Source organism: Lepisosteus oculatus, unplaced genomic scaffold (genome assembly GCF_040954835.1).
Source record: "Lepisosteus oculatus isolate fLepOcu1 unplaced genomic scaffold, fLepOcu1.hap2 HAP2_SCAFFOLD_60, whole genome shotgun sequence".
Classification (NCBI taxonomy): domain Eukaryota; kingdom Metazoa; phylum Chordata; class Actinopteri; order Semionotiformes; family Lepisosteidae; genus Lepisosteus; species Lepisosteus oculatus.
In genome coordinates this window covers 1,114,921-1,139,000 of record NW_027168149.1, presented here as the reverse complement: position 1 = coordinate 1,139,000, position 24,080 = coordinate 1,114,921, and the positions used below count along the sequence as shown (strand labels likewise).

The window sequence follows — 24,080 nt, the reverse complement described above, 5'->3', positions numbered from 1 at the left end:
TCAGCTACAAATTCTGGTAACATGGCAATATACAGTATAGTAATGACAAACACAAAACTAATTACATTAACACACTAACTCAAAACCACATTTTGATTCAAATATACATTTTAAAATGTACAACTTCTATATTTCCAAGAAAAAAATATTACATAAAATATAAAATATTACAATGGAAGTTAAGACGATTTTTGTCCACTATTTGCAAACCCTGTCTAATTGTCCTAACAGTTAGAACCAAAAACCTATTATTTTCAGAGTCCAGATCTCTTGGCCCCCTGCCTTGCATATGCATTCTTCAAGTAACACATTGCGTGCTCCTTTATTTCTTTTTCTGTTGATGTAGGGTGGGACTTCAGCACCGCAGCTAGGAGAAAATTATATAATATTACTTCCCAAATAAATGATGATTAATATCTTCTTTAGTATAATCTAAAAAATGAACGGTTTACTAAGCTCAAAGCTGAAATAAATGTATAAAATTTGGCTTGCATCATAGCAGTTGAGCAATAAAGTCTGTCCTAATTAAAGAGTACCCAAAGTTTGAAAGTACAACATAGAATAAGAATAAGAGAAACGGCAAAACGATTTTGTGTCATCTTCCCCATTCACACTATTTTATGTGCCATTTTTTTTGCTAATTCACATACTATTTTAATCAAAATAATATTAAGAAAGATCTGTATGTATTCAGATAGTATTATTATTGTTCATACTTACTCGTCAAAAGAGGATTGCTGAGATATTTTCGGATATACTTCTACGTTTGAAAAACGTGTCCAAAATGGTGACCAACGAATACTAGCAATGCATTGTGGTATATAACCGGAAAATATGATGGGTTCGATATTTTCTCAACGTATGCGTTTATTAATGTTGTCGATATTATGGTTGAAATTTAACATTGATAATACATCGCTGCTATGAGCTGATGTGCAATTTTAACGCATGCAAATATTAAGGATCGGTCACTGTTGTATGGTATTATATATAATGACATTATGGAATAGGATGGGGACAGGCCTGGCATCAAGGGGGGAGGGGGGAATGTCGCCCCTTCAGTTTTGGGCAAAAAGATTTACCTAACTTAATTTGCACCCTAAAAAAATAGTTGTACTTTGTCAATGGTCAGACAACACTAAATGACACGAACAGTCACTCAGTCTGTTTGATGGGCAGGAGGGCTATCCGTCCAGGAACTGCACATATTATTGAGTGTCAACATTACGATCCTGTTTGCTCAGGTGGACCGATTCCTTGCAGTAGTTTATCATTATACTTAAAATCGTTATATAACTAGGACTAGTTATAGCAGTCTGTGCTTTCTGTTGGTTTTACAACATTTTTTTCTTAACGATTCAGAACGTCCATGTAGCTGCAAAAATGAACGCTTATGGTACTTTTCGCTCCAGGCAATACAAACGTTGAGAGTGACGAAAAATGTGAAACTGAACTTCATCGCAAATACCAGATTGCTAGTCGTTATCTTCTATCATGAAGCACTAATCAATGGCATAGCTGCGAGATTTCATTTGGGTAGCTGCACCGTACAGCTCCGTTTCAACCGAAATATCACTCCCCCCTCAGAATTTCAGACGCCCCCCTACAGATTTTTCCTCGGGCACCGCGCACTGATGGGGGACTTTTGTCAAGAAAATAAAAATAGAAACTCTATAGGCACTCAAACATTTTACTGTTTTTTTTCAGGCAGGTGGCAAGACCCCCTCAGCAAAACCCTTGTATGCCAAGCTGTGGGCATTGATTCGTCGAATATACGTATATTTACGGCGAAATTACGGCTATACGTATATATACGTCGCCTCGACGTATAATCAACGTCGAATTGCAACCGTAAAATCGACGACATGAATAAACGCATATATAACGTCGAAAAAACATCTAACACAGTGCCTGAGGCTTTTTACTGTATGTATCGTGTGTGCCGCAACTAGGAGTATACGGCACTCTGCACAGTGTACGAAGTAAATTATTTTCGCAGTAATTAATTTATTATATTTACTATATTTATTATACACGTGTAAATTAATTGCTGCGAAAATAATTTACTTCGTACACTGTGCAGAGTGCCGTATACTCCTAGTTGCGGCACACGCGATACATACAGTAAAAAGCCTCAGGCACTGTGTTAGATGTGTTTTCGACGTTATATATGTGTTTGTTAATGTCGTCAATTTTACGGTTGCAATTCGACGTTGATTATACTTCGAGGCGACGTATATATACGTATAGCCGTAATTTCACCGTAAATATACGTATATTCGACGAATCAATGCCCACTGGGAACAAGCTCGCTTCTTTCTACCATGATGTCACCATGACCAAATCTGTCTTTAAACACCTTGCTCAGTCTCTAACGAGACTGTCAAAAATTGCTTTCGCCGATTGTACTGCAAACCGGCGGAAGCGGGGTATTGGGAAAAGTTTTCAACTAGCAATAATCCCGCCTCGGCTAAACTTCACAGGCTACGATGCTGCCACTGCGCAAAGCTGACGGTTGCCAGGCAACCGTGGGGATCCTATGGAAAACGTTATCAATCGTCTCATGGCATGTCGTTGCTGTAACGCTTCATATTTGTCGTCTTCTTCTAGCTTGAGGTTTTGAAGAATTTCATGACAGACAAGGGCTCCGTTGGGAACAAAGAAACCCGTTGATTCTTTTCAGTAGCAGAAATACAACCCTTTAAATACAAGATGACAGAACAATGACGAAGGGCATGCCGGGAGGAACTCATGCACTACAGAGGAAAGGGGGCGGGCACGTACAGTTCACATTCAAGCCACAAGTACTCTTCTCGGATGTTGCACAAACAAATCCTAACGTCTTGAAAGCATTGCGGCATGTTTGTGTCCCACTTCCCGTGGCTGCAGGATGACTGACATGAATGGACAAACACAATCTGTGGCGTTTAGCGTGACATAGTCTTGCAGGCATCGTGCTGTCTCACTGCAATACTATACCGCTGGAGGAAACAGTCCATCTGGCCATGAAACTCATTTGAACGTCTAGCTACAGCAACTAACAATATCATGATTTATTCAGGATGTGTGGAATCAGCACGTCCCGGAGACAGCTTCCGAAATCGTGAGCATTCTCTGGTGGTAGGGGCGTTCAAGATGGCGCTCAGGTGGGAGGTAAAGTTTAGTGGTTGAGGATTTTTTTTGAGTTTTTCATGACCTGAATGTTAATTTTTGCTTTTTTTGACTACAGAAAAATAAGGACTTAACACTAGTTGTTTAAACTTCAGTTATAATTGAAAGAAAAAAAAACGATTTTTTTTAGGTTTAAGAATTTCGATATGAGTAACACTGGGAAAACAAAAGAGAGTGCTGGGTCTTCGAAGGAGAAGTCTAAGAAACCTCAATCGTATATGTATAGCACTACAAGAAAATTGATGGCAACTAAAGGGAAAAGTGAAGCAGCTGGAGGGGACGTGGAAAGAGTGCTGGAGATGCGCTCGTACGCGAGCGTTCGCAGCCCAAGTGAGACTCAGCTGCCAGAGGAAGAGCCGGAGTCCCTGCCCAGCACACCTGTGAAAACCCCGGCAGCCAAGAGAGGAAGGGGCGACCTGACGCTGGAGGAGCTCCAGACCAACATCTTCAACATGATGGCACAGAGCATGGGTGAGCTGAAGGAAATGATTTGATCTAATACAGTCGAAATCGAAAGTCTTAAAAAGTCCATGGACTGTGTGTTTAAAGAGGTTGAAGACTTAAAGAGTGAAGTAAAAGTTCTTAAACAAGTAAATACCAAACAAGAAAAGCATATTAAAGAACTTGAATTGAAAGTGAACGATGTAGATAGATACCGTCGATGATGGAATTTAAAATTATTTGGAGTTAAAGAGGAACGTGATAAGGACCTTGTTGCAACAGTGAAGGGTATCTGTAAAAGGACCCTGCCGGACCAGGAGGACGTAATATCGGCCATTGACTTTGTTCACAGGCTCGGGAGAGCGAACATGTCTGGGCAAGTGCGCCCCAGATCGATTATAATACAGTTCACCAAGAGGACGGCGAGGGACATGCTGTGGCGAGCGGCGAGGGGGAATGAGTATTTGAATGGGAACAAACTGAGGTTTGCAGAGGACCTGTCTGCCGCGGACAGGAGCACCAGGAACCAGCTGTGGCCCCAGGTTGAAGCTGCCAGAAGAGAGGGGAGGAGAGCCTACTTTGTGGGAGCGAGGGCCTTTGTGGACGGGAAGGAGATTTGCTCCCAGTGACTGCTCAGTTAATGATTATGTTTGGTTATATTTGTTATACCAGTATATACTAGTGTTTCTTTAGTGTTAGTTTGGAATGGTGTAGTTAAGTGTTAAGGACTGTTATAGTTCTGGTTCTTTGAAAAACTCAATAGTTTAGACAGTCTTAGAGTTAGTTATTTGCTTTTGTGTATGTCTTTTTCATGAATGCCAGAGGTACTCGAAATGTTGTTAAAAGAAAAACTGTGTGCTGAGTTTTATTTTTTACAGGAAACGCATGCATGTTGAAACTAAAGTTTATAAATAATTGAGAAATATTAAAGCAAGGAAAATATGATACGTGTAAAATATACAATTTGATCACATAATTACTTAATTACCTCTGGTAGTTAAATGCTTTTTTCTGCTGCGTTTTTTTTCTCTTGTACATGACTCTGATCCTCTTGTTGTATTTGTATTTGTAAATTCTATGTTTAATAAAAAAAAAATTAAAAAAAGCATTCTCTGGTGGTGTCCTGCAGGCTTCCTGTGGGTGTGCGTTGGTGGTATAGTGGTGAGCATAGCTGCCTTCCAAGCAGTTGACCCGGGTTTGATTCCCGGCCAACGCAGTGGCGAATGTTTTCAAATGCTGTCATGAGCCTTGGATTGTGACTAGCAAAGCGAAGCCTTTTGAAAGAGCTAAAGCACTGAAAAACGGAATTGAGGGAGAATCTTACAGGGGATTCTGAGCGGTGTCTGCATACACGCAGTCCGATACGGGTGCTGAAAGCTTGAGCTACTCTCAATGTCATGCTGGCTTTCCCCGGAGTAAATCTGTAACATTGAAAGAATGCTTCTGGCAGGTTCAAAAAGGGACCCTTGTTAATTGGAGAAATCAATGATTTCGAATGAATTTTGTATGCGTTAAAAGACAGCTATACACAGAAAACATGCAGGACACTGCTCATGATGTTTCCCGAGCCGAAACACAGTGCGTTTTTTCAAGCCATCTGACAAAGCCCGCCCACTGAAAACTGCAGCAGATCGTGTAAAGACGTTCAACTTTGTAACTACTGCACGCACAGGAAGCAGAATAAATTCCTCTTTTCAAACTGTCAAAGGTTTGCTTTACGAACGCCGCAGGACATCGCACAATCTCTTTTGAACAGGGACAAACGATTTCTTATGGGGCGCAGTAAGTACTGTTACTGTCACTGCTCGATACCGACGTTGGCCTACTATACCATGTTCAGCCACTGCTAGAAAATGTACGGCTCTAGCACCGGAGCAAACAACAGGAGGGCCGATGTCGAACAGGCACACATGTCAGACATGGAGAGCGATGAGAATGGGATTCGAACCCATGCCTGCAGAGCACAATGGATTAGCAATCCATCACCTTAACCACTCAGCCACCTTGTCGACGCAACTGGGCTGTCCGGACATGGGTTGGCGCGCTCCAGATGATCTTTTTCTTTTTTTCCCCACGTACTCGAGGGTCATTTTCCTGTTCCACATGTGATTTCAACATTTTCCTTGGGAGATGTCAAGCCAGCAAGCCACTGCTGTGGTTCAGTGGCCAGTGTGGAGTTCAGTGGCCCTGTTGTACACAGAAAGCACATTGAGCTCCTTGGACATGAAAAGTTCCAGATAAAAGCCATTTGTCATCCTTTCTCTTGGTGTCGATGTTGCTATTGTATGTAAAGGTGGCAACTTGCTCAGCGAGCAGGCGGCGCACACACCGAATGCAGATGTGTCTGAGTGGTGTGTCCAAGTGGCTGCAAAAGGACAACACTCCTGGGGCGCCGTGGCTTAGTTGGTTAAAGCGCCTGTCTAGTAAACAGGAGATCCCCGCCTACGGCTAGACTTAAATAAATGCAAGTATTCATTCCCTGTCTTTAACGCGACTTGTTTTTCTTAAAATGGATGCAACTTGCAAAACATGAAATACAAGCCTTGCTAATCAGCGCTAGCGGCTGGCAAAAAAAAGGAGTCAGCTATTTTTTTTTTCTTTAACCTTAACCCTGCTAACGGAGAAGAGTTAAACGACCGAGTCTATGCAGCTTAAACGGTGCGCAAGTCGGGTTCTTAGCTGAAAGGGTGGTAAATCACGCTCACCCCAGTCCTTAATCTTTTAAAGAGGATACAAAATTGAACCTAGTCGCCACATCACATACATCCTGTTAAATGATAAAAAGGTAACATCTATCCTCGCTCCAGAGTAAATCTCACGTTGAGGGCATCTTTTTTTTCACTTTACCGTGAGTCGGGCTCGGCTGCACAGAGGAGAGAGCAGAGCAATGAGGTCACAGGGACAGGGGAGTCACACGCTGGCGGTTTGAATACGCGGAAGATCACTGAGGGATCCACAGTATGTGGACCCTCCGTTCTGCCATCAGTCCACACTCCGGACTCTGAATCCTGCCATCCGAGTTAAGATCTCTGCGGAACCTGAGGCGCAGTTCCTTCTTAAAACGTAATCTGGTGAGCATTTCTAGAATCGCACTTGTATAGATGCAGCCTTTAATGTGTTGCTAGGTTAAAATTGATGACTTCTTGTATTTCAGTAGGCAACTGCCCTCTTGATTTTGGATTTAATTTCTTTATTACAGGGGCGCTTTTATGAAGACAGAGTCATGTTCAGGTACTTTGCTTGATGGAGGAAGCTCATTTCGGACTCTGTGATCTGCTCACCTGGAAAGGTCTGCTGTACTACTACAAGAGAGAAGTAGGGTCTGGAAGAAGGGACAATTTTATGATGCTTTGGAAGATAGTTTTTTTTTTCTTATACTGAAAATGAAAAGTAGTTGTTTCTATATGGACTCAGTCTTTGGAATTTGTATATTTATACATTTCAGTGAACCCTCAGCCATTCCTTCTGTATTGTAATTCAATTTCTCTTTTAAAATTCCTTCCCCACTTCTAGGACCTGCAGTTGCTGAACTCCACAATGGCTTCTATTGGAAAGTCTGTGACTGAGACCATTATTTATTTAGGAGCAATGAGCAATTCTTATATAAATGCAATAAAATCATTATGCTCAAACTATGAGAGAGAATTTTAAGGATAATTTAAGAAATCAGTCTTAGCTTGTTTCTATACACAGATGGTATTATTTATTTTCAAAGGAAACACGCGAGGATTCCCCTGGTGTGCAAGATGTGCCTGAATACTTTTGATCAGCTTCCTGCTCACTTCAAGAGGGCGTGTATGAAGCACGCCATGGCAGAAGAGATCAGGTGGCCTCTCAACAGGCGAGGGAGGACATGATGAATCACCTGAAGAACGGGGTCATCGTGGATTACCACAGAATAGAGATCAAAGGACACTTTGTGGGCTTGAAATACAAAGAAAATCATGTTCTATGGGACAAGATAAATACAAAACTTAAGCTTTTATTTTAATTAGATTTATTTATAAAGCATAAGCAATCATTTATTACATTAATATATGTGAAAATAACATTTTAGTATCATACGTTTAGTATATTTAGTCCCTAATGCTGAAAGAAATGATCATAGAACATGACATCTAACCTTACCTGCTGTGTTTTTAATCCCTATTGCTCAATGCACGGTGAAAGCATTGCATTCATATGTCTGACAATGAGGAATGGGCCCCTGAGACAGTCATTTGCCTGTTTCACAAATGATCGTATTTTACTAGAGATTCTGTTTGGGATTCAGATGTGCATTCGGACAGCAATCCCTTTCAAGAAATGATACGTTCTGGATGAGGTCAAAGGTGCTGGAACACTGTATTTAGGATGTGTTTGCAGAGACTGTTGTCTCCTGCTTCAACGCAGTGAGAAATAGATGTGCTCCTGTAATTCATTGGTACATGCCCAGGGCAGTAAGCAGTCTGAGGATTTATTTCCAGACGGCATAGAGCAGTGAAGCAGTGAAGTAGTGCAACACACTGGATCATTATATTATTAGAATCTATTCTACTTAAATTATTACATTATACACAATTTGAGTTCATTTTAAAAAGTAAAAGGTAATGAAAGGAATGCATTTTCGTAAGAAAGATAATACCGATATGCATGTGATAATCTTCCTTATATCATGTAGTGCGTCATTTGGACACTTTGTGGGATTGAAATACAAAGAAAATCATGTTCTATGGTACAAGATAAATACAAAACTTAAGCTTTTATTTTAATTAGATTTGTTTATAAAGCATAAGCAATCATTTATTATATTAATATATGTGTGTAGCGGCGAGGCTTATTAATAAGGCAGAATTAAGTGTTCTGAGCCTTCCCAAATGAGGCCCCATTTCTCTGTTCATCTCTGTGGTGCAGCCACAGAGAGACTATTCATGCAGGGTGATTTAAGGTCCTAGGACAGCTACCAAAGGGGGATGCACTTAGCTAAGCCTGGCTATCATGATCAATGGTCATCCATTGGCGCCTATCTGTCTAGGGAGTGCCAGTTGGACATCTGGACTGCATTACTAAGTGTCAGGACTAAGTGACTCATATCTCACCTTGATCAATCAATCAGGGACTGGTAGGGCCGAGTAACCCACGTGGGACTCTGATGCCCATGGAACTTTCAGCCAATCAATGAGCTGAAGTTCCTCCAGGTAAAAACAGGCAACACAGAGAGCCTGTGAGATTCAGTAAGATTCAGAAGGGAGGATTCAGAGGATTCTGTGGACAATTCTAAAGGGAATTCAAAGGAGAAATCCAGGGCAGGGCGGCCCAGGAGCAGAAGGCTCCCAAGGGCAGGACATTCTTGCAGCGCGCCTCCTGACCATCCTGAGACTCAGCCCGGACAACCACGGAACGGCCAGTGTGTCCGAGTGCCAGAACTTTCCTTTGTTCTAAGAGTCTAGAGCGGAGGTTGCCAGAGAATAACCAGAGGATCCACCCGAGGTTAGCACCAGCAGCAGGCCTCGTGAACAGGTCGGAACTGTGGACAGCTGAATCACTATTCAGAACTAGCTCTTCATCAGAAACGAACCGGTCCTCTTCCTGACTTGCTGGGACCCACAGTCATCTTTTCTCCTGTGCACAAACTTTGCTAGTTAAAGCCCACAGTGAGCATCAGCAGCGCAGCGTCGCAAGCCGCACAGCACAGCCTGGCACGGAGCCAGAGAGCGCGGATTGGACAGCAACAGCCTGCAACTGTTTCTTTGTGCCCGCAGGAAGATCTGAATCCCCAAAGATTGGATGAGTATTCAACTTCAATGCATTACAGCTCGAGAATTCAATTGTTATCCCAACCAGTTGATATCAATTTAATTCCTAAGAGTTATGTACTTGTTTGAGTATCTAATGTAGAAGTTATAACCAAGTTCATTAACGAAACGGTCTTAATGAATGATATACTGAACGTATGTCCTCTTGATATGTGTAACACTTCGTAACTGACTGAATATATATCTTTTGTATTCTGATAACCCTCTCGATAAGATCTGTTAGGTTTACATGCATATTTTATGTATTAATAAATGTATCCTCGTGTATTAGTACCTGTGTGTGCGCGTTGTTTGAGTTATGTCACATGGTTGGATTCTAAAGCCATCAAAAGAATCAACTTTGTGATTTACTGCTACAATTAATAATTGTCTCAGTAAATGCCCAAACCCTACAGAACTGGTGCCTTCAGAGAGCCACTACATTTAATTTTGCTATGGCAACATTACATATTTGGCGTCCCTGAGCCGGTTTTCTTACATGTGAAAATAACATTTTAGCATCATATTATTACATACAGGTCTCTAGCTTCAACACAGTGATATATATATATACTCAGTGATTTATTGGTACATGCCCAGGTCAATAATCAGAATGAGGATTTATTTCCAGACGGGCTACAGGTAGTGTTGTGAAATACTTCAACACACTGGATCGCAGATTTAGACCCCCTGCACTCTTACTCCTTAAAAACCAAAGAAATGAAGATATGTAGCAATCACATTGCAACAGGGCTGACAGTGACTTAATGCTTATACTAGTGGACTTCTGGTACCTTTAGGGTACGGTGTTCCCTGAAGGGCTCTCAAACCCCGCATTTCAGATGCCTAGCTGTTTCGCTGATGTGTTGCACCTCAGAATCACTTTTAAACCTTACCTCTGGTATCTTTAATCCCTATTGCTCAACGCATGGTGAAAGTATTGCATAAATGTGTCTGAAAATGAGCAATGGGCACCTGAGAGACTCATTTGCCTGTTTCACAAATGATCATATTTGACTAGAGATTCTGTTTGGGATTCAGTTGTGCATTCTGACAGCAATCGCTTTCAAAAAACGATACATTCTGGATGAGGTCAAGGTGCAGGAACACTGTATTTAGGATGTGTTTGCACTTATTCTGTGTCTCTAGCTTCAACACAGCGATATATGTATATGCTCACTGATTTTTTGGTACATGCCCAGGGCAATAATCATTATGAGGATTTATTTCCTGATGTGCTAGGGGTAGTGTTGTGAAATACTTCAACACACTGGATCGCAGGTTTAAACCGCCTGCACTCTTACTCCTTAAAAACCAACAAATGCAGATATGTAGCAATCATATTGTAGCTGACACTCATTTGCCTGTTTCACAAATGATCATATTTTACTAGAGATTCTGTTTGGGATCCGGATGTGCATTCTGACAGCAATCTCCTTATCGCGGCTTTGCCCTTATTGCCTCTTTGGACAATATCTCCATCTTGTGGTCGTTATTGGTAATGTCTAGACAACATCTCCATCTTGTGGTCGTTGTTGGTAATGTCTTCTTATGCCCTTTTTTATTTTAATTCTCTATTAGTTGATTCAAGAATCTCTACAATGGAGATGAAAACATCAGTTTTAGAGCAGACAATATGACTATTTATAGTCCAATTAGAAACTTATTACCCTGTTTTTAACAAAATAACAAATTAAAATTGATTAAAACTAAGTTTGGAACACCAGGGAACATAACAAATGATTTTTAGGAAAACCATGAGGTTCTCTGTGTCCAATGCCTGCAAGGGGAGAAAGCTAGAATCCTTTGATTTTTTCAAAATTTGAAAATAAACATCATATAACAACAGCTTTCATTCCTAGGAGTGAAAAATAACCATTTTTGAAGACATAGTAGTTTCTAAAACACTACAATAAAGTTAAAAACATCAGTTTTATATTACATTATTTTTAGTGAAATTAGTCATTTTTTGCACTATTTTTAATAAAATATCTAATTAAAAGTGATTAAAATTAAGTTTGGAACAACAAGGAACACAAAAAAAAAGATTTTTAGGAAAACCATGAGGTCCTCTGTGCCCGATGCCTGCAAGGGGAGAAAGCTAGAATCCTAAAAAAAAGTTATCAATTCTAGAGCCTAAGAGGAAAACAAGACAAATGTATATCTCCAAATAATTTTATGTGCTTCAGAAGAGCCCAGGAAAGTTTTTTGCATACATGAAACCACGCCCGTTTGCACATAAGCAGACATGGTTGCACACACGACTGCATGAAAGCACACGTGCATGCGAAGTCATCCTGTTGAGCATTTGAAAAGCCGCACCACGCCGCACTTGAAATAGCTCTTACATTAGTGGTAGACGCAGGAATCGCCTTTTTATTTACGCTCTTACCAACGCGATGGAAAGCAAAACAAAGCAAAGCAGAGCAAAACAAAACGAACAAACGAAAACCCTCACGTCCCGCACTTGCATGTAACGCCGTTACGTGCCCAAGCGGTATTGTACGTCATCCTAGCACTGCACCCCGGGGCATAAGGTATATGGGAACGAGCACACGCCACGAATCGTCTCGAATCACTCCCTACAGCTGTAAGACGCCTTGAAGCGTGCACCCCCAACATTCTTCTTTGCGCATCTGTGAAAGGTAAACTCTTGAGCAAACTCTGAACCAGCTCTAAGGAAACTAATCTGATTAGACGTTACTTTGACTCATCTTTTTACTCTCAGTGCTGGATTGCTCAAACTCCAGCTAGGGTCAGGTTTAACATTCCCACGCTACTTAGACACTTTGTTTACGCTCAGTGCTGGATTTTGGGAACTTCAGGACGAGTGGGAATTTTCTCCTATCTGTCAATTCTGTTTTGTTTTGGAGACTCTTGGCTGCCTATATTGTACAGTGCAGCGTGAAGGAAACATTTTCCAAAACTGTGTCAGCTCAAAAGTTGTAAGAAAACCTCTCCAGCTGCTTTACCTCTCTTCATTTTTGTCATTTAATGTGACAATCGATGTATAACTGGAGCCTCACATATGCAAATGGTGAGGCTCCAGTTCGACACCACTTTACAGTATATGACAAAAGCATGGCAGACTGTGCCGGACCAGCTGGTAACTTCCGCTTATTTTGACCATATTAAACATTGGAAATCTTCCCACTTGCATTTGTGACACTTGATTTTGGCTCCACCTAAGACACTCTTAAATCTTCAAACACTTTTCTCTTCTCCCGCAACACTCTTGTCTGTCGGCACTGTGTGGCAGCGTTGCAGGACAACCCATCTCACCACGGAAAGGAACCTAACAGCTTTGGTAAGAGAGGAGAAAAGGACATGGCCCGTACGGGGCTCGAACCCGCGACCTTGGCGTTATTAGCACCACGCTCTAACCAACTGAGCTAACCGGCCTCGTGACAGTGCCCCTCTCTGTGCTGCAAAAAATCGAACTCAGGGAATTTCTTTTGTCCTCCTTTGAATAGAAAGCCGTGTAATTCAGTGTACGGGCTTTCACATGCAGTTTCATGGTTTCACAGCATTATTCAGCTGATTTTAAATGTACCTAAAGGAGAAACATTATTGAAGACCATCAATTACCAAGAGCTTTTGTCAAAGGTTTTGGTGGTCATTTTTAATGACCACAGAGCACTATGACCTCGGTTTTACATCTCATCCAAAAGACAGCGCCCTTTTACAACACAGCTTCTCCATCACTATATTGGGAGATTGGGACCCGCACAGACCTCAGGGTGAGCGCCTCCCCGCTGGCCCCATTAACACCACTTCCAGCTGGAAGCTTTGTTTTTCCCTGTAGCTCACCCTCATCCAGGTACTGACCTGGCTCACACCTGCTTAGCTTCAGTGGGTTTTCAGTTGCGAGTTGCAAAAGTTGGGATGCAAGTGATGGAGCCGTTCGCTGCAAAAGCCACTGCATTGGCCAGGAATCGAAACCAAGCCTCCTGCGTGGCAGGCGAGAGTTCTAACAATGAACCACCAATGCTCATTGCCTGTACCTTCAAAAAAGACGCTTTTTTGGTGCTGTGTGCAAAAAGCGTCGACATCTACTTCCAGCTGCAAAATGCCATCCGCGGACGCTGTGAATTTATTTATTTAGACACCGCTCAGAATCCCCTGTAAGATTCTCCTTCAATTCCGTTTTGCAGTGCTTTAGCTCTTTCAAAAGGCTTCGCTTTGCTAGTCACAATCCAAGGCTTGTGACAGCATTTGAAAACACTTGCCACTGCGTTGGCCGGGAATCAAACACGGGTCAACTGCTTGGAAGGTAGCTATGCTCACCACTATACCACCAACACATGCCCGGGGGAGCCCTCCAGGACACCACCAGAGAATGCTCACGATTTCAGAAGCTGTCTCCGGGACGTGCTGATTCCACACATCCTGAATAAATCATGTTATTGTTAGTTGCTGTAGCTAGACGTTCAAATGAGTTTCATGGCCAGATGGACTGTTTCCTCAAGTGGTATAGTATTGCAGTAAGACAGCACGATGCCTGCAAGACTATGTCACGCTAAACGCCACAGATTGTGTTTGTCCGTTCGTGTCAGTCGTCCTGCAGCCACGGGAAGTGGGACACAAACATGCTGCAATGCTTTCAAGACATTAGGATTTGTTTGTGCAACATCCGAGAAGAGTACTTGTGGCTTGAATGTGACTGAGCAAGGTGTTTAAAGACAGAGACTGAAAACTGTTAAAGGATGAGTCAAAGTAACGTCTAATCGGATTAGTTTCCTTAGAGCTGGTTCAGAGTTTGCTCAAGAGTTTACCTTTCACAGATGCGCAAAGAAGAATGTTGGGGGTGCACGCTTCAAGGCGCCTTACAGCTGTAGGGAGTGATTTCAGACGATTCGTGGCGTGTGCTCATTCCCATATACCGTACGCCCCGGGGTGCAGTGCTAGGATGACGTACAATACCGCTTGGGCACGTAACGGCGTTATATGCAAGTGCGGGACGTGAGGGTTTTGCGTTTGTTCGTTTTGTTTTGCTCTGCTTTGCTTTGTTTTGCTTTCCATCGCGTTGGTAAGAGCATAAATAAAAAGGCGATTCCTGTGTCGACCACTAATGTAAGAGCTATTTCACGTGCGCCGTGGTGCGGCTTTTCAAATGCTTAACAGGATGATTTTGCATGCACGCGTGCTTTCATGCAGTCGTGTGTGCAACCATGTCTGCTTACGTGCAAACGGGCGTGGTTTCATGTATGCAAAAAACTTTCCTGGGCTCTTCTGAAGCACATAAAATTATTTGGAGATATACATTTGTCTTATTTTCCTCTTAGGCTCTAGAATTGATAACTTTTTTTTCATTTTTGGCATTTTTCATCATTTTCCAGAAAGTGGTTGCAAGCCCGATATCATGCGAAGAAACTTCAGGATTCGGGGATCAGTCAATGGATTTTCTTCAAAGTTGGATTTTTGCACTCTGTGGACCAAGAGATGTTGTTCTATAATGTTTTTTTTTCAAATTTAAAAATATCATTTTTTCATGGAGCTTTGAATGTGATGGATTCACCCTCCTTTAGCTAGGACAGAGCTCCAGGAGCCTGGGTAGGATTCTAGCTTTCTCCCCTTGCAGGCACCTGGCACAGAAGACAATATTTTTTTCCTTAAAATCTTTTTTTTTGTGTTCCTTGTTGTTCCAAACTTAATTTTAATCACTTTTAATTAGAGATTTTATTAAAAATAGTGCAATAAATGACTAATTTCACAAAAATTAATGTAATATAAAACGGATGTTTTCAACTTTATTGTAGTGTTTTAGAAACTAATATGTCTTCAAAAATGGTTGTTTTTCACTCCTATGAATGAAAACTGTTGTTACAGTGCCTTGCGAAAGTATTCGGCCCCCTTGAACTTTTCAACCTTTTGCCACTTTTCAGGCTTCAAACATAAAGATATAATTTTTTTATTTTATGTGAAGAATCACCAACAAGTGGGACACAATTGTGAAGTGGAACGAAATCTATTGGATTTTTGAAACTTTTTTAACTAATACAAAAATGAAAAGTGGGGCGTGCAAAATTATTCGGCCCCCTTGCGTTAATACTTTGTAGAGCCACCTTTTGCTGCGATTACAGCTGCAAGTCGCTTGGGGTATGTCTCTATCAGTTTTGCACATCGAGAGACTGAAATTCTTGCCCATTCTTCCTTGCAAAACAGCTCGAGCTCAGTGAGGTTGGATGGAGAGCGTTTGTGAACAGCAGTTTTCAGCTCTTTCCACAGATTCTCGATTGGATTCAGGTCTGGACTTTGACTTGGCCATTCAAACACCTGGATACGTTTATTTGTGAACCATTCCTTTGTAGATTTTGCTGTATGTTTGGGATCATTGTCTTGTTGGAAGATAAATCTCCATCCCAGTTTCAGGTCTTTTGCAGACTCCAACAGGTTTTCATCCAGAATGGTCCTGTATTTGGCTGCATCCATCTTCCCCTCAATTTTAACCATCTTCCCTGTCCCTGCTGAAGAAAAGCAGGCCCAAACCATGATGCTGCCACCACCATGTTTGACAGTGGGGATGGTGTGTTGAGGGTGATGAGCTGTGTTGCTTTTACGCCAAACATATCGTTTTGCATTGTGGGCAAAAAGTTCGATTTTGGTTTCATCTGACCAGAGCACCTTCTTCCACATGTTTGGGGTGTCTCCCAGGTGGCTTGTGGCAAACTTTAGACGAGACTTTTTATGGATATCTTTGAGAAATGGCTTTCTTCTTGCCACTCTTCCATAAAGGCCAGATTTGTGCAGTGTAAGACTGATTGTTGTCCTATGGACAGACTCTCCCACCTCAGCTGTAGTTCTCTGCAGTTCATCCAGAGTGATCATGGGCCTCTTGGCTGCATCTCTGATCAGTCTTCTCCTTGTCTGAGCTGAAAGTTTAGAGGGACGGCCAGGTCTTGGTAGATTTGCAGTGGTCTGATACTCCTTCCATTTCAAGATGATCGCTTGCACAGTGCTCCTTGGGATGTTTGAAGCTTGGGAAATCTTTTTGTATCCAAATCCGGCTTTAAACTTCTCCACAACAGTATTACAGACCTGCCTGGTGTGTTCCTTGGTCTTCATGATGCTCTCTGCGCTTTCAACAGAACCTTGAGACTATCACAGAGCAGGTGCATTTATACAGAGACTTGATTACACACAGGTGGATTCTATTTATCACCATCAGTCATTTAGGACAACTTTGGATCATTCAGAGATCCTCGCTGAACTTCTGGAGTGAGTTTGCTGCACTGAAAGTAAAGGGGCCGAATAATTTTGCACGCCCCACTTTTCATTTTTTTATTAGTTAAAAAAGTTTCAAATATCCAATAGATTTCGTTCCACTTCACAATTGTGTCCCACTTGTTGGTGATTCTTCACATAAAATAAAAAATTTATATCTTTATGTTTGAAGCCTGAAATGTGGCAAAAGGTTGAAAAGTTCAAGGGGGCCGAATACTTTCGCAAGGCACTGTATATGATGTTTTTTTTTTCAAATTTTAAATGATCATTTTTTCATGGAGCTTTGAAGGGGATGGATTCACCCTCCTTTAGCCAGGACAGAGCTCCAGGAGCCTGGGTAGGATTCTAGCTTTCTCCCCTTGCAGGCACCTGGCACAGAAGACATCATTTTTTTCCTTAAAATCTTTTTTTTTTGTGTTCCTTGTTGCTCCAAACTTAATTCTATTCACTTTTAATTAGAGATTATATTAAAAATAGTGCAATAAATGACTAATTTCACTAAAAATACTAAAAGTAATATAAAACGGATGTTTTTAACTTTATTGTAGTGTTTTAGAAACTAATATGTCTTCAAAAATGGTTATTTTTCACTCCTAGGAATGAAAGCTGTTGTTATATGATGTTTATTTTCAAATTTTGAAAAAGCAAAGGATTCTAGCTTTCTCCCCTTGCAGGCATCGGACACAGAGAACCTCATGGTTTTCCTAAAAATCATTTTTTATGTTCCCTGGTGTTCCAAACTTAGTTTTAATCAATTTTAATTTGTTATGTTACAAACAGGGTAATAAAGTCTTAATTGGACTATAACTAATGTCATATTGTCTGCTACAAAACTGATATTTTCAGCTCTATTGTAGAGATTCTAGAATCAACTAATAAAGAATTGCAATAAAAAAAGGGCATAAGAAGACATTACCAACAACGACCACATGATGGAGATATTGTCTAGACATTACCAACAACGACCACAAGATGGAGATATTGTCTAGACATTACCAACAACGACCACAAGATGGAGATATTTTCCAAAGAGGCAAGAGGGGCAAAGCTGCGATAAGGTAAAATCATTTTTTGAAAGAGATTGTTAGAATGCACATCCGTATCCCAAACAGAATCTCTAGTAAAATATGATCGTTTGTGAAACAGGCAAATGAGTGTCAGCTACAATATGATTGCTACATATCTGCATTTGTTGGTATTTAAGGAGTAAGAGTGCAGGTTTAAACCTGCGATCCAGTGTGTTGAAGAATTTCACAACACTACCTCTAGCACATATGGAAATAAATCCTCATAATGATTATTGCCCTGGGCATGTACCAAAAAATCAGTGAGCATATATATATATCACTGGGTTGAAGCTAGAAACACAGAATAACTGCAAACACATCCTAAATACATTGTTCCAGCACCTTTGACCTCATCCAGAACGTATCATTTCTTGAAAGGGATTGCTGTCCGAATGCACATCTGAATCCCAAACTGAATCTCTAGTAAAATACGATCATTTGTGAAACAGGCAAATGACTGTCTCAGGGGCCCATTTCTCATTGTCAGACACATGTATGCAATGCTTTCACTGTGCATTGAGCAATAGGGATCAAAAACACCGCAGGTAAGGTTAGAAGTCATGTTCTATGATCATTTCTTTCAGCATTAGGGACTAAATATACTAAACGTATGATGCTAAAATGTTATTTTTACATATATTAATGTAATAAATGATTGCTTATGCTTTATAAACAAATCTAATTATAATAAAAGCTTAAGTTTTGTATTTATCTTGTACCATAGAACATGATTTTCTTTGTATTTCAAGCCCACAAAGTGTCCAAATGATGCACCTTTGACCTCATCCAGAACGTATCATTTCTTGAAAGGGATTGCTGTCCGAATGCACATCTGAATCCCAAACAGAATCTCTAGTAAAATACGATCATTTGTGAAACAGGCAAATGACTGTCTCAGGGGCCCATTTCTCATTGTCAGACACATGTATGCAATGCTTTCACTGTGCATTGAGCAATAGGGATCAAAAACAGAATGGAAACAGACATGGAAACCAACGAGGATGGGATTTGAACCCATGCGTGCAAAGCACAATGGATTAGCAATCCATCGCCTTAACCACTCGGCCACCTCGTTAACAAAACTGGGCTGTCCCAACTGGGTTGGCGCGCTCCAGATGATCTTTTTCTTTTTTTTCCCTCGTACTCGAGGGTCATTTTCCTGTTCCACATGCGATTTCAACATTTTCCTTGGGAGATGTCAAGCCAGCAAGCCACTGCTGTGGTTCAGTGGCCAGCGTGGAGTTCAGTGGCCCTGTTGTACACAGAAAGCACATTGAGCTCCTTGGACATGAAAAGTTCCAGATAAAAGCCATTTGTCATCCTTTCTCTTGGTGTCGATGTTGCTATTGTATGTAAAGGTGGCAACTTGCTCAGCGAGCAGGCGGAGCACACACCGAATGCAGATGTGTCTGAGTGGTGTGTCCAAGTGGCTGCAAAAGGACAGCACTCCCGGGGCGCTGTGGCTTAGTTGGTTAAAGCGCCTGTCTAGTAAACAGAAGGCCCTAGGTCTGAATCCCAGTGGATAACCGCCTACGGCTAGATTTAATTAAATGCAAGTATTCATTTCCTGTCTTTAACACGACTTGTTTTTCTTAAAATGGATGCAACTTGCAAAACATGAAATACAAACCTTGCTAATCAGCGCTAGCAGCTGGCAAAAAAAAAGAAGTCAGCAATGTTTTTTTTCTTTAACCTTAACCCTGCTAATGGAGAAGAGTTAAACGACCGAGTCTATGCAGCTTAAACGGTGCGCACGTCGGGTTCTTAGCTGAAAGGGTGGTAAATCACGCTCACCCCAGTCCTTAATCTTTTAAAGAGGATACAAAATTGAACCTAGTCGCCACATCACATACATCCTGTTCAATGATAAAAAGGTAACATCTATCCTCGCTCCAGAGTAAATCTCACGTTGAGGGCATATTTTTTTTCACTTTACCGTGAATCGGGCTCGGCTGCACAGAGGAGAGAGCAGAGCAATGAGGTCACGGGGACAGGGGAGTCACACGCTGGCTGTTTGAACACGCGGAAGATCACTGAGGGATCCACAGTATATGGACCCTCCGTGCGCAATCAGTCCGCACTCCGGACTCTGAATCCTGCCATCCGAATTAAGATCTCGGCAGAACCTGAAGCGCAGTTCCTTCTTAAAACGTAATCTGGTGAGCATTTCTAGAATCGTACTTGTATAGATGCAGCCTTTAATGTGTTGCTAGGTTAAAATTGATGACTTCTTGTATTTCAGTAGGCAACTGCCCTCTTGATTTTGGATTTAATTTCTTTATTACAGTGGCGCTTTTATGAAGCCAAGGGACCAGGGAGCTGCCCCAGTACTGGGATGGCCAGTTCGAAATCATAGAAACTATTGTCAATTCCAGTCCCATGTCAGTGCGAGCAGGGATTTTGACATCTTGTTTTGCTATGTTCTGCACCAACAGGCAGGTGGCTCGGCCATTCCGTTCCAGTCTGGGGGTACAACAGACTGCTAGGTTCAGTCTGATAAACTGAGCTGATGGTTGGAAGAAAACCATCTCAGCGTCCATTCTCTGTCCCTTCTTTAGGACAAGGCGTACCGGAAACCCTGCTGTTGACGCAGGAACGATCAGGTCCGATTCGTTTACTACCTGGCAGGCCTGAGGAATCGTCTGACCTGACCGAATGTTCTCGGGGTCACCGCTTAGAGAGTGGGCATCTGGGTCCACCCGTTTCCACAGCACACTGTTTACTGTGTCCAGCTGGGCGCCCAGTCGAACCAATAGGTCTGCACCAATGCAGACCGAATGGGTCAGCTGAGGTGCTACCTGGAAGTAGTGAGCAAACTTCCTTTTTCCGATGGAGATGGAAGCTACACAGCTTCCTTTGCTCCAAATGGACCTATGAGGTGGGGGTGCCCACCACAGAACCTGTGACTGCGTCACCAGGGTCACCTGACAGCTTCGCGACAGGTCCTCGAACAGACCTTCACTGATTATGGACTTCTCAGAGCTGAGGCTAAGAATTACATCATCAACCTGCACTTCTGCCACCTGGACCCCCTCCCACCACCATGGGGTGGTAGTCCTGGACCCCCTGAGGTACCAGGGTGCACAGAAAGGACTCCCATTCATTACCGGACAGGGAGATCCACTCTTCTTCAGGGATGAAAAGGGGGTGTGCTTTACCTGGCGGGTCAAGCAGCTGCTCGGAGCACTGCTCCTGTAGTTGGGAGACCGTGGGAGTGCTGGCCTGGGCAGGACTTCCCTGTAGTTTTGGAAAGCAAGAAGAGACATTTATTCTCGTCCAGAGGAACCAGGAGGAACCTCCAACTCAGCTATAGTGTTCAGTGGGCACTGTGTGATCACAGCATAACCACTGAATCCCCCTTTTTGCTGTGCAACAGGCTTAGGGTTTTTGACCTGAGCCCACAATTTTCCACGCTGGCAGTACACCAGAGGCTCCAGCCTGTCAAGCAGGTCTTGGCCAATGAGTAGTGGCTCTGTTTTTAACCTAGAGATGTAAACAGGATGCACCACGTTCATTGGCCCGAACCTAAGTGCCACCCACACTCGGTGTGTGATCCTGGCATGATCCTGGGTATAGCTGGAAATATCTATCTTACACGGTTCTACCTTAAGTCTGATGCCTTTTCCTTTCGCTACTCGTTTGAGCTCGCTGAGTAGATCGGCTGACATCAAACTAATTTCAGCCCCAGTGTCAATCAGTGCTTCTCTATCTAAGACGTTTTCAAGAGAAACCTTGATATAAATACGCCTTGCTTTGCCTTTCTGGCTGAGATTCCCTAAGAATTGTTGGAAGCCTGCCTTTTCTTTGACTTCAGGGGCGGGGTCAGCGCCCAACTCAGAGTCACAGCCTTCTTCCAGGCAGGAACCCTCCCACCCAATCAGATAGACTGAGGGAGGGGCTTGGGACGGATCCCCGCCTCCTCCAGTGAGAAGGGGCGTGGTCCCCCTAAGCTCATTCACACTTCCGGCATTCGGTGCGGAAGGTTTACCCTGTCCTGATCTCTCAGGCAGGGCTTGTTCAAGCCTGGCCAGGCGGGCTGCAGTCGACTCCCTTCGTCCAGTCTTATGATAGGCTCTGCCTGAGCCCTTGCCTTCCCCGTAGCGCTCACGGCGGCTCTGACGCTTAGGGCGGTCCTGCCAGCCTATTTTGCGCCGGGGCTTAGCGAGCTCAGGAACCTCAGCTGCCTCGAGCTGAGGCGAGTCGTCAACCCTGCTGGCTTTAGTGGCGAACACGGCCGTTTTAGCAGGTTTTCGCTCTGAGGAAGCAGAGACTTCAGCTCCCCAGGCTTTTTGAGCCAACCTTCTAATGTCAGCCATTTTCATCGCTTTTGCATCAGTGTGCATCACAATCATTTTCCTGACTGAGGGATGCAGATTAGCAATGAATAAACCTTTGAAATTCACGTTCTCTTCGCAACCCTCTTCATTCCGCCCTGCAAAATAAGTGCGCCTAAGCCTCTGATAATAATCGCGAGGGGCTTCAGCTTTTTCGTGCTTAATATGGTGCGCTGTGGCCACGGCAGCTATGGGATCGATAAAAGCCGAAAATTCTCCGATCATTGCCTGACACAGCTCCTCAAAGCTATTACAGACCTCCGGTCCTTGTCTAGACATCCACTCGTGGACCGCTCGGCTGGTAGTTTTCCTTACTTACATAGCCTTTTCCTGTTCGGACGCTTCGGGCATAAACTGCAAAGTATATCTCAGCTCATCGATGTAGGTCTCCACATTCTTCCCTGACACTGACGGGTCAAACCTTTCTACATCTTTGGCTAACTGCCTCAGGGAGTGGAGGTTAATTTTTACGGTTTCTCCGCGGGCAGGGAGACGGCCGTGATCAGGAGCAGGGGGTCTATGCCTGAATTGACTCGCCCTTGCGTTTCGCGCAGGACTCGGCGATCTCCCCCCATGCCGATCCGACCACAGACCCTGGCCGGGAGAAACCTCCTCCCGGCGCGCTGGGTGAGCGCTCCGGGCTGCTAGGTGGGCTGGCATGCAAGTGGGATCTAGTCTATTTTGCTTCCAGTACGGCAGCATCTGACTCCTTTTGCCTTTCCTGGCTGAGCTCATTTAAACTCTCAATTTCTTTTTCTTTTTCTTTCAAGCTCGCTTCCAGGTCTCTCCTAGCTACCTCAGCCGCAGTTTCTCTAGCAGACAAGTCATCTAATTTACCTAAAACTTCCCTGAGTCAGTCTTCACTTTCCTCATTTTTCACTCTCTTTTCTCTGATTATATCCAACAACTCAACTCGCTCCGCCTTATATCTTTCTAGCGTTCCCTGAAGCTTTTGAAACTTTGTCAGCTCGGACAAAGACAGTTCCAGCTGTTTAGCTAGATTTAAGGTGAAACAGAAAAAGAAATTGAGGACCAGAACTGCGTTCACAAACCCTCCTATGTTAAGCTGGTTCGCTACCTTAGCTACTAAATCTACTTGCAGCTTCTCAATATCATCAAAGTTCAACTTTTCGATACCACTCCAGTAACCAGGATTGTCGTCGCTAGAAATAGTACTTATAAGCGACTCCACTTCAGACATTTTAGCAGCCATTGTCATTACGTCAGAGAAACTTTAAGAGTATTACTTTTTTTTTTCTTTTTCCAAAATACAGTATGGAATCTAGACACCCGAGCAGATGGATTTCCAATCAGCACACGTTACACTAAACGCTAGAAAACAGGGGGATTTCTTTACGCAGTTATCAGCACACCCGGTATTCGCTTATAGAAGCCGCGGTGCTGTGCTGAACTTGAACTCACAGCAACATCAGTTATTCTGTGCGACTGATTCTCATTTCATTCTAAACTCGCCCACCCAGGGACGCCATTAAATGTAATGGTTTGATGGGTTTACTGAGACAATTATTAATTGTAGCAGTAATCACGAGGTTGTTCGTTGGGGCTTTTAGAAAATCAATCGTCAGAACAACTAACAACGCACACACAGGGGTTCAATACACTAGATACATTTATTAATATAAATTGTGCACCAAACATATACTAGTCTGCCTGGATACGAGTGGCAGACCTTACTGTGAGGGTTATCAATATACAAGGTATATAATCCCGAAGAGATGCAAACACAAAGAGATACACAACAGAGAATATATGTCAATATATATCGTTCGGTTACCAAATCGCTAATCAGTGTTATTACCCACTGTTACTCTAAACTCGGAAGTAAATACATTACTCATGAATTAAATTGATAACAACTTGTGTTGAGGTACAATTGAATTCTCGAGACGCAATGTAGAACATGGGGTTTACTTATCCACTGTGTATGGATTTGGAATTTCCCGGCACGAACATCAAACCAGCTGACAGGCTCTGTTGCAGCCTCTGTTCCAGCGGTTGTCCAATGGGCGTTGTCCCGGCATCCTCTGGCTACCGGCCAACCAGTCAAG

The 24,080-nt window shown here is 42.7% G+C and overlaps 4 non-coding genes across 4 annotated transcripts; 1 reads left to right on the top strand and 3 right to left on the bottom strand.

Moving 5' to 3' along the window:
• Positions 1 to 2,368: 2,368 nt before the first annotated feature.
• LOC138231454 (U4 spliceosomal RNA) lies at positions 2,369 to 2,510 on the bottom strand. Its single transcript, XR_011186705.1, has one exon. It is a non-coding gene; the product is annotated as a U4 spliceosomal RNA (small nuclear RNA).
• A 2,246-nt stretch (positions 2,511 to 4,756) lies between these two features.
• Positions 4,757 to 4,828, top strand: trnag-ucc (transfer RNA glycine (anticodon UCC)). The gene has a single exon. It is a non-coding gene; the product is annotated as a tRNA-Gly (tRNA).
• Positions 4,829 to 12,714: 7,886 nt separating this feature from the next.
• On the bottom strand, positions 12,715 to 12,788 carry trnai-aau (transfer RNA isoleucine (anticodon AAU)). Its single transcript has one exon. It is a non-coding gene; the product is annotated as a tRNA-Ile (tRNA).
• A 5,882-nt stretch (positions 12,789 to 18,670) lies between these two features.
• Positions 18,671 to 18,752, bottom strand: trnas-gcu (transfer RNA serine (anticodon GCU)). The gene has a single exon. It is a non-coding gene; the product is annotated as a tRNA-Ser (tRNA).
• Positions 18,753 to 24,080: the final 5,328 nt, after the last annotated feature.